Here is a 19,943-nt window from a genome sequence, read left to right on the forward strand (position 1 = left end):
CAACCTGTACATACATTGTCGGTTTCAGCTTTCAATGATGTAATGAAGTCTGAAATTTATTTCACAATTGGGTTTCGATTTCTTTTTAAATCTTTTAAATTACTCTATATCTGCTGTTTCTGAACTATTGATTTCAAATTCAAAAACTAGACTATTTAGAAATTTATTTTCTAGCAAATTTCTGGTTCAGATTAAGGATAATCATTTTGATTAATTTATCAATAATTTATCGTTAATCGCAATTATTGAAAACATTGATTAACTGATTGATTTGAATCGTATCAGTTAAATTTATTATTTTTTCTAGTAATACATGAGTAAGAAAACGGTTTTATTTATGAATAGTGCGACTGGTTATGTTTTTATTAAAGATTTTTTACGGCTAACAGTCTCGGAAAAGTAAAAACGACTGTTTCTACTACAGTCGTAATTACTTAAAAAATCTGAGACTGATAGCCTGTAAAAATCCTTAAAAAATATGGTTTTAGAAATCAATTTAATTATTTATTTTTGGTATTGTTATTATTCCTAGGTGACTTCAAATTTCGAAACCTCCCCCCCCCCCCCTCATGGACGGGTCCTTCGCACGGGCCTGCATGAAGCTTATTGTAACATATTTTACTTAGGAGTTTGCTGAAGATCACAAAGCAATTGGAAAAGAGAGAAAGAAGTTATAACGCTTCAAACATAATACCGTAAACCGTAGGACAGTTATCGGACCATTTTCGTAATGTTATGTCACATATGGCTCGAATTCATGGTTTTGCAACCCATATCTAATATAATGTACTTTGTGAACCTGAACAAAACTGAATCTGAAAAATAAAAATAAATAGCTTCCATTATTTTGAGCTTAAATCAGTGCGTTATTTTTTAGCTTAAGGGGCATCCATAAATTACGTAACGCTCCTAGGGGGGGGAGGGAGTAAGCTCGAGCGTTACGAATTGTGACATAGGGGAGGGAGGGAGGTATACTCATCGTTACGTAACGAATTTTTCCTTAAAAATTTCGGTTTAATTGCAGCTTTTTAGATGTCATGCAATTTTTTGCAGAATAATAAGCAAACCAAAATCAGCTTAAAATTTGTCAGCTTCAACAAGATTGAAACTGGTTTGTAACCTTTCCTCTTTAAAGATTCTGAGATAGACTCCATAAAATGTGCATTGGATATTCGTGATATAACCGTTGAAAACCCGAATATTAGATACATTTACTCCCAAGAACTCAATCCAATCATAAAACGGAAATTTTATTTTTTTTTTCTCAATTGATTCTCAAAATGCAATTTTGAATATTCCGACGAATATTGCTAAGTGAAGTATATTTTGCATAACAAGTAATGCACCTTGAACAAAATAAAGTAAACAAGGTAGATCATCAGTTAACAAGCACAGATCAACTCGTAATAAGGCAATTAATTTATTTTATCAGAGAGTTGTCATCAAAAGTACTGAGAAGCGATTTGGATAGATATTGATTCCGTTTTGAAGAACGTCAAAAAAATGTATGTTAAAATCTTTTTTTGCCTTCGAAAATCAGTATTTAAAAACACGAGAAAATGTAGGGGGGGGGGTAATTTTCAGCGTTACGTAATTTTCATAGGGGGGTATGTCGAAACGTTACGATTCGTGACATACGGGGGGGAGGGGGTCAAAAAAGTGCATTTTTTGCGTTACGTAATTTATGGATGACGCCTTAGCAGATTTTTTTTGTTTTCTTCAATCCCCAGTAATAAACTTTTTCATCAGCCTTGCTTATATTCGAAGAAGTAGGAGCACTGGTGTCTAACTCCAGGGGCAAAAATTTTCTAAGAATATAAAAAATCAGGATCTCCAGCGATTGTTGAAAGCCACAAACTTATGAGATCAAGCAAAGACTGAACTGTTGTTATAAAATGATTTTATAAATTGACGAAATTGGCAAAATTGACTGAATAGATCAACTTTCTTTCTATTCCACAAATTTAACTGAATAGACTGTTTCAAAGTTTAGGTGAAAATGGTTGAAGTGTGTAAAAACTATAACCAAAAAAGCGACTATTGTTATGCATATTTTGCAAAAGGATGTCAAAAAAAATTCCTCAACAATGAAGTTTTTCGTAGAACCAAAGTTGTTTGTAATCATAAAACTGAACTTTTGTGATTTTTTCAGCAAAAAAAGTTTAAAATAAAAATTTACCGAACTTAAGAAATTTATAAAATTGATAATATTGGACAAAATAGAAACTACACTGGCTGGAAACGTCCAGCAATCCAAAATTTTGCTTGAAACCAGCTGTTTCTCCATTTTGCTGATTTTTCCAGCACTTGATCTACATTGCTGAAAAACCAGCAATCGATCTGTGAAACTCGAATTTGTTTTTGTTTTTGCTAGCTATTTTTCGTTGTACGCGTTGTTTGTTTCTCGTGTATACAACGGGCGGTGGTGCATTTGAACCTAAAGGTAATTTTTTTGAAGAGATAAAGCATTTCGTTAGAGATACTAAAAAAAAATTTTTATACCAGATGGAGCATGATGTTCAAGACTTGGTGAGAAGCAGCCAACTCACTGGCAGGTGTTTTTTTTTGTTTTGAAAATTTGAATAAATGTAGCTCAAGAAAAATGAACAAACCCAGTTCTAAATATAAATATGACTACCATAAGTTTTACCATATTTATTTCATATAATAATCTATTTAAGAAACAAAAACTCTCCGGTTTATTTGAAGAAAAAAATGCTGATTTCCAGCAATTGAGATAACTGGGGTCCAGCAATTGAGATTGCTAGATTTTCAGCAATTAAGTTTGCTGATCGTTTTCAGCAATTCAATATGCTTGAAATTTTGCTGAAAAAATGTTGACAATATTGCTAGAAAACAAAGGAAATTGATGTTGAAACCCACGATTGGCAATTCGCGTATTGACGGAAACAACAATCGCTAGTGTAGTGTGTAGCTATGTAAGGACCTTACTGAGATTACAAATAACATTAACTATATTCTACCACTGAAACCTGCGTTGAATACCTCATTTCTATTACCTAATACTTCATTACTATTACAAAATACTAAATTGTTAAAAACGTAAAAATGCAGAGTTACCACACGGAGAATATTTACAAAATATTTACACTAAACCAAATTAACAAACTTCCTCAATCTGAAAGAATGGACAATTTCCACTTTTGTAGACCAAATGCACATAAAAGACAAAATCACCCAAATGACTAATTTGAATAGAAATTATTGAAAAAAATGGACAAGGATTAAAAAAATTGTCAAAATTTACACATTGGCAAAAATGACGAAAAGATTAAATTTTTTGAATTTACAAAATGACTAAATTGACAAAAAAAAATCAATACTAGGAAAATTGACAAACTTAAATAGATAAAAAAAACTTAATTGACATAAACGAAGAAATTACAATATTGACAAAAACGATTGAATTGACAAAACTTATGAAATAACTGATTGACAACATTCACAAAATAAACAAAATAAACGAAATCTCTAAGAATAAAATGAATTTTTTGGTCATAATTTTAAAAATACTAAATTTAACATCATATCAAATTAAAAAATACAATTTGTCAGATTGATTTGTTTTAACATTTAAAGAATTAAAATAAAAGCACGATTGAGGCATGAATATTTGTGTTTATTATTGCAAGACCTTGGCATCTGGAAACTTAAAATTTCTGATAACCTTTTAGCAGAATGAGTATTTCAAGACGCAGAAATAAATAACTTTCTTGTATGGGAAAATTCTGAGCATTGTACACTTTTTCTTCGGCATTAGACTGAGTCTATTTCGGGTCATTTTTGAATTTGTCATACCCCAGAATTTTAAAGTATCGTTTACATGAACATAAGTAAATTTGAATTTTTAGGTTTGTATGGTAAAATTGAATATTTGAATTTAAATTTGAAATTCTTCGGCGGGCCGCAATAAAATAAAATTCAGGTAATAATAGTTTGCAGAGATTTACGTAATTTTAATAACGTCAAATTTTTGACAAAAACAAAACTGGAAAAGGATAAATAAAACGAATTTATCCTTCATAATTGAACCGGCCGTAATTGAATAGTTTCATCACTCAATATTGATCATTTGAGGCCCTTGGAGCCAAAGGGGTATAAGTGCATGGAAGCTTATTTCGAGAAAACAGGCTTTTAAGTTGTTGTGTTTGGCAATTTCCCATATATTTTTCGATTTTTTTTTATTTTTCTTTGGAACGTAAATGTATGTAAATAAAATTTAAAAAATCTGAAAAAATCGTCAAATATAGTTTGAAATATGAAGAATCGTTTGGCATCATTAACTAAAAATCGACCATTTTGTCACTTATACCCCTTTGGCTCTGAGGGTCTCATTTTTCATTCATTTGATTGTTTCGAATGCTAAGAGAATTTTTTTTTCAAAAAAAAAAAAACATCTCTTCTATTTATTAATAACGAAATATTTTGAAAGTCTCTCTTTGGTTCGTAAAAAGTTTTGAACCGTTTTCTGAGAAAATCTTTTTTTTTTATTCGAATGGTTTGTAAAAAGTTTTGAACCGTTTTCTGAGAAAATCTTTTTTTATTTATTCGAACCGATGCGATGGTATTTTTTGTCATCACTTCCATTTAAAGTTTTTTAATAGCTTTACCATGGGCCATGGCAATTTTTTTTGTGACCATTTTCGAAAGAGTTTTTTCACAATTTCTTTAAATTTGGTCGCGAGACTCAATTTTTTTCTATAAACGATTTTTTTTTTGTTGAGTAAGGTTTCAAAATCTTGAAAAAATCGTAATTTCACAGCAGTTTTGTCATTGTTACAATTTATATTTTTGATTCTGGTTTTTTTTTACAAATTTCATAAATTTAGTCATTTTAATTTAGATTCCTCTTGGATAGGCATTCTATGGCTGAATCATGAAAATCTTATGACTTTGGTAATATGGATTGCTAATTTAAAAAAAGAAAAGACATACACCGTCTTAGCTGATTTAGGCTTTACAGACTGAATAAATGACGTGGACAACTTAAGATTAACATTTAACACCCAGTACCGAGATAGGAATCGAACCCATGGCATCAGTGGACCAGCGATTACCGTCTTACCACGCTAACCACTCGGCCACCGAGCTACGGTCTTTGACAAAATTGTAAAAAGGATAATTTCCTTTAAAGAATTTATGCATTAGCACAAAAACCATCGCTTGGTTCCACAGAAGAGACCAAAACGATTTTGATTTTTCAATATTAAATATTCAATTTTCCCATACAAATCTAAAAATTCAAATTAAATGATGTGACAGTTATATAAAATTCTGTATTATATCATGGATGAGTTTTGAAACAAAACGAAGCTATGTAGACCTCAGGGTTTGAGAAATTCAAAAATGATCCCAAATCGACTCAGTCTATTCGGCAGTATTGATAGATTATTTTCATAAAAAAGGAATTATGTGCGGAACGTCATAGCCGCTTCTTCTTTATTCCAATCGTTTTGCACTTTTCATCAATGTTTGAGCTTGAGAATTTAGCAATGAACTCCATGTATTGAAATTCAATTTGGATCACATGGGAAGAATATTTTCAAGAAAACCCAAAAAAGTGTCTTTTTCCGAACAAAATTTTACATTTTCCTAACAAATTGGGACCTCAGTCGTTCCGAAATTCGAATAAAGTTGAAATTTGACACACCCTACTGGGTACCTATATAAAATTATCTATCGTTGAGACTTTCCGCAGGGTCGCATTTGCGCCGAGGGACTACAGACAGACAGAACATGGAAGATCGGAAGCGTCATCATAACAGAGTTTCAAAATGGGGTTGTCTGATCAAGCGGAACGTAACATCCTCCTGTTTCGAAAAAACCGCCATATTCATCCGAATTCATGTGCAGGAACATTCTTCTGCTCCTGCGTTTTTTGTCTCTTCATTTCATCATTCGAACCCAACGCGAGGGGATGGATGATGATGAGTCTATAAATTTATTCAGTGGAAAACGAGTCGTCTCTTCCACCCCTTGCCTCGCAGCCAGCATCATCATCACCCATCAATGTCCTCTCGCCATTGCATCGTCATCGGCAGGAAGGGCCATTAAAAAGGTACTTGAAAGTCGGTAGAGAGGCACTTGGAAATTAAATTTATTTTGCGTGATAGCCGCGCGGCTAAGTTCGTCGATTCGAAACAGGATCTTACCAACCCCTGTCCCCGTTTTTCCGCTTTCCGCTCTTTGTGGAAATTCAAGCGCGTGAAATGGAAACGATGATAGTTCTGCTGTGTGTATTCTTCGTTAATTTTTTTTCCTACCCTCAACGATCTTTACCTTGCTGCTAGCTGCCTGCCTGTGGTTTATATTCAAATTTGGTTGTAATGTCGTAACAAGATTGTTATATGCTTGTGACTACCGCAGGTCGTCCGTTTTATTTTATTTTTCTGGAGCTGTTGTTTACCCTCTACAACACACTCACATTTCTATTTGACGTTTACATTAGCCATATTCTTGAGTTTTTGAAATGCTAATCTTGTTCCGATTTGAAGTCCCGGGAAGAGGAAACGAGAAACGAAGATGGCAGTGAACCAAATTAGTCAAATTAAACTATTGGAAACGGGAAAGGAGATGCACAAACACGCGCTGCTGTGTCATGGTGAGGTACAGATAGAAAGACAGGCACAGGAGCATCATCGAATATGGCGGTTAGGGAGTTAATTTAAAGTTGCACAGCAGTTCATTAATTTTGGGTGAGGAATTCGTGGGAAATGAAAAAACGCGTAAATTAACACTTAATATGCACGTACCAAGTTTTTTTTTCGTTGGCCGATCATGGCCGTTTCATAAAAATATCTACGAACTAGATATGCTAGCTAGGGATAACGGTCTTCTGAGAAAATGTGTTTAGTGGTTTTTTATAGCAATACATTAATTCCAACGTACTTATGACGGGACAAATCGTCAAAATAAAAATCTATCACCACCGTTTTTATTTTTCTCTAAATTTCTAGACCGGGTAAATTTGTAAATGATGAATAGCATGATATTCTACAAAGAAAAGCGAAGGTTTTGGAGTAAGGGGCTTCTTTAATATGATTATTCCTCAAGTATAGGTTGACGTGATTAAATTTTAAGAATTGGTAAGAAAAATCACTCTGTACAAACGTTATTCTTTTTCTTATGAATTCGTTTTATCTATCTAAATATCTATACATATACAAGGCTTGATATGTTTGTATGTCTTCAATAGACGCGTGAGAATAGAAGTTTTTGGGACCGGGAATTGTTCCTACGAAGTTAGAAGCCTAAGTGGGAAAGTTTTTATTAATTTAGTATGCACTATAAATGATCGTTGTGGAGAGAGAAATCATTTTGGTTAACTAAGATATTCGATTACATTCATTTCAGAAGCTTAATTGATGAAAAACCATCAAAATTATACTAATCAAAATTAGTTATTGGTGTTGCGCCTTTGACGTGACTACGAACCTTATTCACACAACTGCTTGCAGGCTTCCCTCTAAATGGAAATTTTTATCCGTCTAAAGCAGTGGTTTCCAAAGTGGTCCCTACCGCCCCCTTGGAGGCGTTGAGAGCTTTCAGGGGGGCAGTGAGCTCAATTTTGAAATTTGGGGGGCGTTGGAAGGGCTCAGGGGGGCGGTGAGGTCGAATTTCAGGTCGTAGAACCAACGTAGATTTAACATATCAACGAGAAAGTTCGATGAAAAATTATGAAACAGCGTTACAGAACCAAACATCAGGTTCAAGACTAAAATACCTATCTATAATTTCGCAGAGCTGCAAGCAAATTTTGATCCAGTATCTCAAATTTTTTTTTTTGATAATAATGTGTCTTAAAGATAGTTACGGATTTTGTATATGCTCCACATGTTGGTCTTGTTTTGTTTGATTATTTTGGGTTATGCTAAAAAAGATTAATTTTAGATGGCAATGCTTGATAGACTTTAAATTGTTTCGTCACAAAAAATCTGGTAAACAGACAAAACCTGCAAAAAAAAGCGTCATCTGTGATCTAATGAAAATAAGAAAGAATATTTTTAGGTAAGAGAATTTGTTTTAAGTTCTTATTTGTTCATCTTTATTTCAGTCGATTCAAAAAATCAATTGGATAAACTTTAAATCTATTCGGTTATCACTAACACTGCCGGAATTCAGTCATTAGAATCTAATTTAAACTTTAAGACCCGTGAATGCTGCATAACTTTGAACAGGACTCAAGTGCAGATATCAAGAAATAATACTATTTTTTACGTTATTCACCGGCTTCATAGAAATTAGTTTGTATTCAATTATGCAAACTGATGGGGAATATATAATTTTATTTACCAACATTTGTTAAATGCATATGATTTTATATCAAATCAAACTAATCAATCAGTTTAAGTAATTGTCAAGGGAACTTAACGTAGAATTAAGTTTCAACTGGAGATTTGAAGCAAAATGAGGCCTCGGTGCCAAAACGATTAAGTACATAAAAGCTTATTTCGAGAAAACACGATTTTAAGTTGTTATGTTTTGCCATATTTTCCATATATTTTTCGAAAATTTGCTCTTTTCTTTCAAACTAAATAGTATGTAAATAAAATTCTAAAAATCTTCAAAAAATCAAGATATATAGTTTGAAATATGAAGAATCGTTTGGCATTAAATCAAAATCGAACATTTTTACACTTTTAATGCCCTACCCCTTTGGCTCTGAAGACCTCATATAAATTTGAATGAATTTTGAGTTAAGTCTTACAACAACATAAAGCCAAAAGCTAATGGTTTTTGAAAGATCCAAATAAAATTTTTTAAAGATTTTCTAAAAATTTTCCAAGGGGGGCGATGATCTCAAAAATTTTCAAAAAGGGGGCGGTGAGTGGAAAAAGTTTGAAAACCACTGGTCTAAAGAATCAACCTCGTGTTAATGACTCTACATGTTTAATAGGGAAAGACATAGTTTCAGAACTCTTTTCTAAACAGTACCTTTTTTTATTCTAAATGCTTAAGTTCAGTGCTCCGAGGAGTTCAAGTAGGCACTGCCTTGTACGGGCGTCAAAATTTTCCCTCCGTTAAAAAAGTTTCCCTAGAGGTAAAAAAATAGGACGAAAAAAGTTCAAAGAACATCGAATCCAGCTGATTATAACTACGAAGATAAACATAATTGTGAAGTGCGCTGTAGCTTATGGAAGAATCTTGTGAATATTTCATACACCGGAAAGATGTGAGAAGAGGCCTTCTCGGAAAGTCCAGTGCCAGTAATAAAAATGCAATAGGCCCGCTCCTGCAAACGAGAACGCATGGATCTGGATCAGTGAAAAATGAAACCTCTCTATAAAAACATATTTGGTTAGATCCAATCTTTTTACAGATATAAACTTTTACATTGCATTATTTTTATGGAAACCTATATGAAGCGTTTGGCAGGTAACTCCATGTTTTTTTTATCCTTTCCTCCATTTTAACATTTAAATAAACAGAACTGATAAACATTTGCTATCAAGAAGTACCCACCCATAAATTCACACGTTTTTAAGGGCAAATGTTCAAGTTAAGGAAGGGTAAGTGAGCCTAATTTCGCTATATTTTGTCAGAGGTTTTTAGATTTGATATTATTATGTAGGCCAAGTCTTTAATTCTTAGATATACAATTTTTTGGTAACTAAGTTCCAATTTTTTTTCTTAACGAAAAATATCATGTTTTATAAAGTGTGTCGATGTTCCTAATTTGGCATTAATTGTTCCTAATGTTAACATATGGGTGTTCCTACTGTTAACATATGAGGAAAAATTTATAAGCGTACCCAATATTACACTATTTGTTCCTGATTTTGCATATGGGTCTGTTTTTTTTTTCAAATACTTTAATGAGAAAAATCTCAAAACTCACATTTTTATAAATTTTCTAACGTTTTTGGAATATGAATAGAGAAATAAGGACTATTTAAACCCTACACAATATTCCTTAACGCTAGTTTTGAAGAAAGTAGTGGATGTTGAGCTTATTTAAATTCAAACTATACCTTTTCCTTAGAAAATTTATTGTCATGGATACAAATAAGTACAGTCAAACAGAGCATCATGCAACAGCATGGTTAGATGCAACATTTGTGTACCAAAAAACTTATTCAATTTTTATTTTTATATAATGTAATAAAACTATCATTTAATGATGATAGTTTCTCACATAGTGAGATACTTTTTTGATGTTTCGATGCCGTAAAAAACTTTACACAATATGACGGACTGGCTTCCCTTCAAACTTTATATTGCTTTTATTATCCTATATCAACACTGTAGGTGTATAAATATTTTACGGACAATCAATTTTTTTAAATATATATTTTTTAAATTCCGTTACCACTCGGGCTAAAATGCATCAACATGCATATCAATGATTTACATTTTAAATCTTGTTCCATATGTTGGAATATGATTTCATTTTTTTTTGTAGTTTTTTTACCCCTAAATGTAAAAAAAAAACCATTGATAGAAAAAATATTAAATTTAACTCGAACAAAATCAAGAATCACTGCATATCGTGCTTTATGCGTAACGAAATCACATATATATCAAAAACTGTCATTTTTCAAACTTTTTCATTTGATTTTCATTAAAAACAAAGGTTGTTGCAATTAACCCCATTTTCTTAGTAGGGTGAATATCGCATAGTTTTGTAAATTTAAAAACAACTGGTGGAACCAATTATTTTTCTGACTTGATTTTTGATGTCCCATTAACCTCAACTTAAAACTTTTGATGTACAAGCGGTATGATTATCTGTGGACATAAGGTTTTTAGAAGTCATTGAAGTTGAAAAGTGCCCCAGGTGACGGTATACAACGTATTTCATTTAGATTTTAGATTTTTAAATTTTTTCTTTCGATTTGGTTTTTTTAGAAGCTCTCTGTAACTTGATGGTTTCAACATGTTTTCAACATTTTTAGCATTGAAGTACACTAAAATAAAAAAAAATCAAATAAGTTTTATTAACAAAAAAAAAACTGTTTATTTTAACAGATCGTTGAAAATTAAGTTAAAACACGATTTGATTTATAAACTTTACGTCAATCAAATTTATTTCGAATACATTTTATGACTTTAATATAGTTTGGAAAACTTTGACTAAATATGTCCATAACACATTGAAAATAGTTGTCCTAATTGTGGGCATAAGCTTTTTTTTAGTTTTTACACAAAAAAAAACATGATTCTAACATACTATTTTCCTAACCCACCTCGCCTTACAGTTCAATTTGAAAATTTGCAACACATTTGCGAGATCTAAATCTGTTCTGGTAACGTATAGATCATATCTTGTTACCTAGTGCCAGCAAAATGAAAGTGTTGTCAAATTCGATAAAAACACAAACGCCAAGATTTTTTAAACGGACCACAGAATGCTCTTAGCCACAATACAGAACTTTGAAAAGACATACACCGTCTTAGCCGATTTAGGCTTTACAGACTGAATTAATGACGTGGACAACTTAAGATTAACATTTAACACCCAGTACCGAGATAGGAATCGAACCCATGCCATCAGTGGACCAGGGATTACCGTCTTACCACGCTAACCACTCGACCACCGAGACGTACACTCTTCAAAACCATCAAGTTGTGGAGTGTGGAATGTGAAACTGCTCAACAATCCTGAGAAAAGGAAGCGGTTTGAAAACGCAGTCCGTCAGCGTTTACAACAACACCATCAGAGCGATGATGTTGATAATCAATGGAGCTTGATCCAAAACATAGTCAAAGAGGCTGCTATTGAAAGCATTCCTATCTCAAAAAAAACCAATGTCTCCTAAGACTAAACGAGCATTTAAATCTTTGCAACGTAAATTAAAATTTCACAACAAATTCCCAGACGTTGATCGATTCAAATCCGAGCTGAAATGGGTAAGAAAAGAATTTGAAATAACTAAAAGAACATACTTGGAGAACCTGGCAAAGTTTCTTCAGAAACATTGACAAAATTGACCCAAGCCTGTGGACAAAAAAGACATACGAATTCCTAAAATCATGCAAAAAATGTGCAAACCAAAAGACAAAATAAAGCAACATAAATCTATTTAAATGGACAGAAGCCCTACACAAATCAAGCACGGAAGCAAGAATCAACTTGTTGGAGGAAACCGGATTAAGGATTAATCCATATGAACGTAGAACTTTTAAAATACGTCCCTGATGAATAGTATGATGATAGTAGTGATTAAAGTAGTGTCACCAAAAGCTGTCGAAGACTTTCGTAGGATTACGTAGTGCAATATGTTATACAAAATCATTGCTACCTACATGTTACAACAACTTGATAACCATTTAACGGAAATCCGTTCATATCAAGCAGCTTTTCTGGAAAACCGATCTGTTGAAGACCATATCTTTTCCTCAAAAAGGGTCCTAGATGAGTACTGGAATCACGGAATACCACTGACAGTCTTTTCGTTGGATATAAAACAAGCCTTTGATTCAGTAAACCAAGCTGCCTTGGTTGAAGTACTCTTATTCTTCCAAATCCCGAAATATCTCATTATTCGCATAATTAATTTGGGGTTGAAAGAGATGACACATATACGATGTGGTTCTCTGAACACGCAGACCATGGAAAAGGGAAAAGGAGTCAAACAAGGTTGCCCCCTGTCGCCAAGACTGTTCACAGTTGTACTACACTTGGTGCTATGCCAGCTTTTTTTTGTCTTTATTAGTGACACTTTACACCTATGAGGCTATTCGTGTATATGCCAGCTTAAAGAAGCATTTCCGGAGTTATCAATAGGACAAAATGAAGAAATCACACCACCAATAATCTTGGCCTGTGCAGATCATATCCTTATAATCTGCAAGGATCTTGAAAAACTGGACAAATCGTCACCGACCCTTACTCGAAAAAGTCGGGCTAGTTATCCTACCAGAAAAATCTGTAACGTTAGTCAGAGATCCTTACTCAACCACAAACGCAAGGGAAGAGACTTTCAAAGTGGGTGAAATGAGTATCTTATCCAGCTCCAAAATGAAATACCTGGGAATCAACATCACTGCAACTCTCAATAGGCCAGATAACATAAGGAAACGCTGCCTACAAGAAATGCGAGTTAGTAAGATGGTCCTCCCCTTTATTAGAAAAAATAAACCTTCTTTGTGACTTAGTGAGGTGCATCTACACTACAGTTGTTATTCCGGCAATCGTTTTTGGTCTTAACGCTATGGCTCTGACAGTTCGGAACCGGAAAAGCTTGAGGTATATGAGCGGAAAATAGTGCAAGAGTGGCAGAGAGCCTGCGGAGGTGTCAAGAAATATACAACTAGAACATCACAAGAAGGAGAGAAAACCATCTCTTACAGGCCGCAATGAAACTAAAACTCCCAGGTCCAAAAAGGGTCTGTAGACCTTTCAAGTTGCGACACCTGGTGGAGATCCCTGGAGAAGGAGATACTCTCTCTTGGGAAGAGTCTGGAAGACTTTGAGCCGTTGCTACATAACCGGGATGCTCTGCGGAAAAGGGCTTTCGAACAATATCTGGTTGCAGAGGCATCGGACAGCGAGATCTCAGAACAAGAGGAAGAGCGAGAAAACAACATATAAGTTGGTAGGGTAAGTCTTGAGCATGCCCTCAAATATTGCTAATGCTTTACCTCAACAACTCTAATTGCAGTGCTTCCAGGGAACCCGGTTCCACTGGCTTGTGGCAGATTTCACCCTTCAAGCTCCCAATCATAGAATTGATTTACTTACATTTGTTTACATGTTAGTTAATTTTTTTTCTCGTAACTACAAATTAAATTCAGAACATTTAAAAAAAAACTCTTATTTCCTACTATCAAAAAAATCTGAAAATCCCAAATGCGGAAAACACTCATCAGCCAAAAGTAAGTACAAAGTATTTCTGTTTAAAATTTCAGGCCATGAAACAACCATCTCTAATCCTACAAAATGCACTTGACAATGTACATATATGTACACATAAATGGCACACACACCATAATGTACGGAATCTGTAAGAACTGACAAACAGTTCTAATAGATTCCTTAGTAAAAATTATTGATCAAGTTTCCTTGTTCAAATCTTTACTTCCAAGAGCGAGTATAGGCGCTATAACCTTAAAATCCGTAAAGCTTCAGGCCTAGACGTGTGGCTTCCCTCATCAAGGAGCATTTTTCTTAGCATGCTTCCAACGAATTTTTCCCACTCGAAACGTATGGTAGGTGCTGGTGGTCCACGTTTCTTCCTGTTCCTGTGTTCCAGATGTCTCTGCGTTCTCTGCTCCATGATAGGCCCAACCAATTTATGTTTTTGATCATTTTAATGTTTTTATGTTAAAATAATCAAAACATAAACAAAGACAAGAAGAATAATAAGACACTTTAATTAATTTTTGAGACTCAGACATAAGTTCTGGCTACGGAAGTACGATTAGTAATTAGTGATTAGTGAAAAAAAAAACATGATTCTGACATACTAATTACTAAAATCATGATAAAACCCAATCTGACGAAAAATTAAAAAAAAAATCGGTTGACAAATTCAACTTTTCACTCCTGTTTTGTACCAATGGTATTGAAAACATCTCAGTTTAATCGGTTGAAATTCGATTACCAAATTTCGTGCGAAAATCGTCACCGTTTCAATCAGCGTTACTTCGAGTTCAAACACTGGATCGCAAAGTGTTAGAAGGAAGTGAAGGTTTTTGCCGAAGCGCGTTGTGAAATCTTCAAAATAGACATTATCTTTCGCCGCAGCTAGTGAGTACAGCTGTTTTGTTTTGGTTAGCTGTCAACAAGCCAACTAGGTTGCAGCTGCGTGCAACATTGCGTGCAAGTAAAGCTCGCAGGGCTAAAGTTTTAGCCTCCTAGTTGCAAGCGAAAAAGCTCCACCAACAGCAATATCTCCTTGCGAACAGTGAGACATCTGCTGTCAATTTTTGGAAGCTTACCCACGTGTGGAGTAGTTAAGACACCGTGCGGCCCCATCAAACTCGATCGCATTCAAATTGATCGTTGAGGTACAGAGCTTGTTTGTACCTTTTGGACGTGTTGAACAAGTCTCTGGGGGAAAAGAGGGTAAAACGTCCCTACTTTGGTCGTACCTTTAACGCTTGGCCAAAGTAGTCTATAAAGGAAAAGCGTAGTCGTTACCCGCTCAGGCGGAAACGCATTGCCGGTCACTTGTACCTTGAACCCTTGGGTGAACCGAAGTGTAAAGAGGTCAAAGGGTAGTCGTTCCTCACTACGGTGAGAACGCATCTTTCCATTTTGAATTTTATCGTGGAATACAAAAATCTCGTGCTGAGGTCATCTAATAAGCGCCCAAACACTGGGCAGCCACTATGGCTGCATTAAATCCCCCCACGGGGGTTACTACTACAGGCGATCCTCCCGATAAAAATGATCGAACCTTACCTGAATACATGGACCGATTAGGAACATTCGGAAAACTAATAATATTATCGTTGAGCTCAGCTGACGAGAAACACCCGTTACCGCAGAACCCGTTCATTGTTAGCAAATCTATTGACCAGTCCATCGGGAAAATCGAAGCCGCTTATACCGAAGAAAACGGTTCGAAATATGTTATCAAAACACGCAGCTCTAGATTAGCAACAAAACTGACCAACATGAAAGAGCTTATCGATGGAACAAAAATTCAAGTTATTCCCCACCCTGTCCGCTGCGTTATAAGCTGCAAGGAAGCGATTTCGTTAACTGACGATGAGCTGGTGGAAGAATTAACCTCACAAGGCGTTATAAAAGCACGCAGGATAACGCGAAAGGAAAATGGAAAAAGAATCAACACACCAACTGTAGTGCTTACAATCTCAGGCACTGTCATTCCGAAGGAAATACGAATGGGTATCATCAATTGTAGAACGCGACTGTTCTATCCTTCACCTCTACTTTGTTACCGTTGCTTCACCTATGGGCATACTAAAGACAAATGCCAGAATAATCCAACATGTAAGAATTGCTCAAAATCCCATGAAAATGAAATGGACGAAGACGAAGAGTGTGAAGAGGACCCTTTTTGCAAAAACTGCAAAGGGAATCATCCACCAACATCCCGAAAATGTGCAGTCTACCAAAAAGAGGAAGAAATAGTGAAACTCAAAATCGACAGCGGAATATCCTTTGGAGAAGCAAGGAAAGAGTACGCAAAAAAACACGCGGAAAATTCCTATGCTAATGTATGCGGCGCACAACAACGTCTCGAGCAGCTGCGAAAAGATCAGGAAAAAGAAGTGCAGATCGCCAAGTTGCTAGAGGAAAATGCCAGCCTCAAAGAAAAAGTGAATCGTTCACAAGAAACTGAAGACATTAAGAAATATCGTTCAGAAATGGAAAAACTGAGAAAAATTGCGAAGGAGTTTTACCAGCTCAAAGCTAAACTCAAGGCTGCCGAAGACAACCATGATATTTCTGAAACCGGATCTGAACGAGAAATGGAAACAGAAGTCAACGAACCATCGTATCCCGCCCACTCGAAAACTGCTTCAAATGATGAGACACCAATGCTGAAAAAGCAGAGGCTGAGCTCAAAAAATTCACTTCCACCGTGTCCAACCATGGAAACTGAAGAAACAAACGAAGCTCAACCCCAGCCTGAAGTCGTCGTGAAAAGAAGAGGTCGACCCCCAAAAAACAGGAATGACCAGCATGCAAAACCCTAACCTTGCCCAAATTATGACTGAACTTGCAATCGAAAACGGACACGACTTTGGAACTTTAGACAACGAAACTGGAATCCACGGCAATGACGAACGCAACCCAAATGGAAACTCTAATGAAACAAATGGAATTATCGGCATCAATGAACGCGACCCAACAGGAAACTCTAACGGAACTAATGGAATTACTGCACTCAGGAGAAATAATCCTCACTGGTTGGGGGCCGGTGAAGAGAAAGTAACCACCCCACCCCTGGCTACAGGGGAAGACGATCGAGGAAGCGGGAGCGGGGACGTCATACCTCAACCCGTGCTCTGCCAGCCTACTCATCGTTCTTCCAGTAGGACAACACTGAACACTGCACCCAATATTATCTCGTGGAATGTGCAAGGACTCAGACCCAAAAAAGCCGAACTAGATATCTTGATTCAAGAAAATCAGCCACAAGTTATCTGTTTGCAAGAGTCGATGTGCAATTCTCTAAACTGTCCACGCATCAATGGATTTAAAGTCTACCACAGACCACGCATGACAGGAAACCGAGCGGCAGGAGGAGTCATAGTGGCTGTCAAAGAAGACATCGAAAGTGAGGAAATAGCGCTCGAAAGTGCACTCGAGGCTATAGCCATCAGAATCGGAACGCCGTTCAACGTAAACATTCTCAATATCTACCTGCCACCAAGAGAAAACATCACCAATTCTGAACTAACCATACTCATCAATCGAATCCCGAAGCCCCAATTGTTGGTTGGAGACTTCAACGCCCACCACCCATTGTGGGGCGCGGATCACGTTAGCGTGCGGGGCAGAACGATAGCAGAGTTCGCAGAAGAAAATAGTTTGATCATCTTAAATAATGGAGAACCAACCTACGTCGATCAGCGCCACGGCAGTATGTCGTGCCTAGATTTATCTCTCTGCTCAGAGGATCTAGCCGGACTACTCGAATTCAACGTGTCAGCAGATGCCTACAGTAGTGACCATTTACCGATCAGTGTAGTTTTCCCTGGAAGGATAATACCACCAAAAAGTCGAGCTAGGTGGAAAATCGAGGACGCCGACTGGGAGCAGTATCAAAATGCACTCAACTTTGAACGAGACAGCAACGTGGAACGCCAAGTAGTAAATATAACAAAATCTATCCTCGAGGCTGCAGAACTTTCCATTCCCAAGACGAAAGGCACTTTTGGAAAAAAGAGCGTTCCATGGTGGAATGAAGACATCGCAGAGCTCGTCAAAAAAAGGAGGAAAGCATTGAGACAGCTGAAAGCCAACAGATTAAACCCAGATCAACTTGAGAGCACCTTTCGAAACGCCAACACTGCTGCAAAAGAAGCGATCATAAATGCGAAGAGGAAAAGTTTGGAAGAACTGGCAGGAACTTTTTCTTCACAGACCCCATTGAAGGAAATGTGGAGCAATTATCGGAAAGTACAAGGAAAGATGAGGGGCCTTCAAATTACCTCGATCCGCTATGAAAGTGAAACGACTACAGACCCTAAAGCCATATGCGAGTCCCTGGGAGACGCTTTTCAAAAAGTATCCAGTGAAAGTGCGTATAGTGAACGTTTCCTCAATCACAAACGACAGGTCGAATCCAATGCATTGCTAATTCCGGCAGATTCAGGCCAGCACAACCAAAAGTTTAGCAGATATGAACTCGACGAAGCTCTGGAGGGACTAAAAGGCTCCTCACCAGGACCTGACAACATCCACTACGCGATGCTTTCGCACCTCCCTCTAGATGGGAAAACTGTTCTGTTAGAGACATACAACCGATTATGGGAGGAATCAGTCTATCCCCTGGAATGGACAAAATCGATTGTTGTCCCCACACACTTAGAAAAATCCACGTAGATTTACATGAAATAGCATGGGTAGAAGGGAATCGGGTATTTACCTGTGATAAAACTGTTTACTTCATGTAAACTTCCTTCACATAAGCAGTGTTATCACACTAAAATTCGATGTCTTTTACCCATGCTATTTCATGTAAATTTCAGTTCTGGATACAATATTATTGTTTATAGTAGATTTACTTGTACAGCACCATTTGAGAAATGTCGGTGGGCAATAGTTGTTTTGTTTTGAATGGAGAATACTGATATTTTTAATCAAAATCCTTTATTAAATATGAAATGCACTGATAGATTTAACGTAAACACAAAATACACTGTCACGGGTCTTAATTTTGTCGCTCAAGGATCCTTTGTTTTGAAAACCAGCTCTAAATCGATATCGTTTCCGCGATCATGAAATTTCTTTGCATCCATGCTAACTGCTACCATCGAACTCTTCAACATCAAGATGGGAACGGAAACCAACTCCTGGCCAAATTTATTGTCAGCTATGGGACCAATGCAGCCGGCAGCAATCGGGGCACCATATAGCCAGAACCAACTACGTCTCGCCGAAATCCGATATCATTTCCACTTTTTTCAGGCGTCAAAGTGATACCTTCTTCGAGCTCGATCGTCCTCGTAAAGTGAAGTTGAGTACCTTAGTTCAATTTTAAAGACGGTCTAAAAGTGAAAAAAATTATTAGGAAACACGATCGTTTTTATGACAAATTTGTTATCTTACCGGAGTTCAAATATCGTCATTGGTGTGTTGTGATTTGGCGGTCAGTTCTATAGCCAGTAAATCGTTCACAATTTATTGCATCTATGAAATAAAGTTCAATTAAAAATTGATTACTCATAATTCACAATTTTGAATTTTGCGGATTTAAGCGGCAGTATAAAAAAACAAATGCTAAAACTGGAAATTAACTTCCGAAGGCAAAAGCTCGACAGAAAAAAAAATTCTACGAAAATATACAAAATAATTTTAATTCAAAATGTAACGTCTCAATTGAGGTTCTCTTTGAATGTTATTACCATTCTATGCTAAAGATGAGAAATTCGATTGATCTAGATCGACTGCAAAACGCTAATTGATCACTCACCTTCTCGAAAAGCATCATTCAATCAAGGTATATATAACATAGTTCTTCCTCTTTTTCAGCTGTATGTAAAAAATGTTATAGCGATTCCCGTTCGGATCTAAAAATAATAAACAAAAAGGTTCATAAAGGTTTAAAATTGCTTTAAAGACGTTTTTAGGTATCACAAATAAATAATTGCAAATTTTTTGAATCATATGATGAACAATTTTGAATGATAAGTTATTGGTCGTCCTTAACGAGCCTATAGTAAACTATAGTCTCTTTAGTCGTCCTTTTCTGAATAAAAAAAGTTACTCTAATTTTTTTAATATAAAATTTGAGGTAACTTGGAGCTCACTTCTAACTAACATACGATCCTTAAAC

General features: G+C 35.8%; 1 long non-coding RNA gene across 1 annotated transcript; it reads right to left on the reverse strand.

The window, feature by feature from the left end:
• Positions 1-18,884: 18,884 nt before the first annotated feature.
• Positions 18,885-19,679, reverse strand: LOC129751776 (uncharacterized). The gene is made up of 3 exons (XR_008738791.1): positions 19,581-19,679; positions 19,217-19,297; positions 18,885-19,155 (listed from the first exon to the last, which is right to left on the reverse strand). It is a non-coding gene; the product is annotated as an uncharacterized LOC129751776 (long non-coding RNA).
• Between the last annotated feature and the right edge of the window lie 264 nt (positions 19,680-19,943).

This window comes from Uranotaenia lowii, chromosome 3 (genome assembly GCF_029784155.1).
Source record: "Uranotaenia lowii strain MFRU-FL chromosome 3, ASM2978415v1, whole genome shotgun sequence".
NCBI classification, from domain to species: Eukaryota; Metazoa; Arthropoda; class Insecta; order Diptera; family Culicidae; genus Uranotaenia; species Uranotaenia lowii.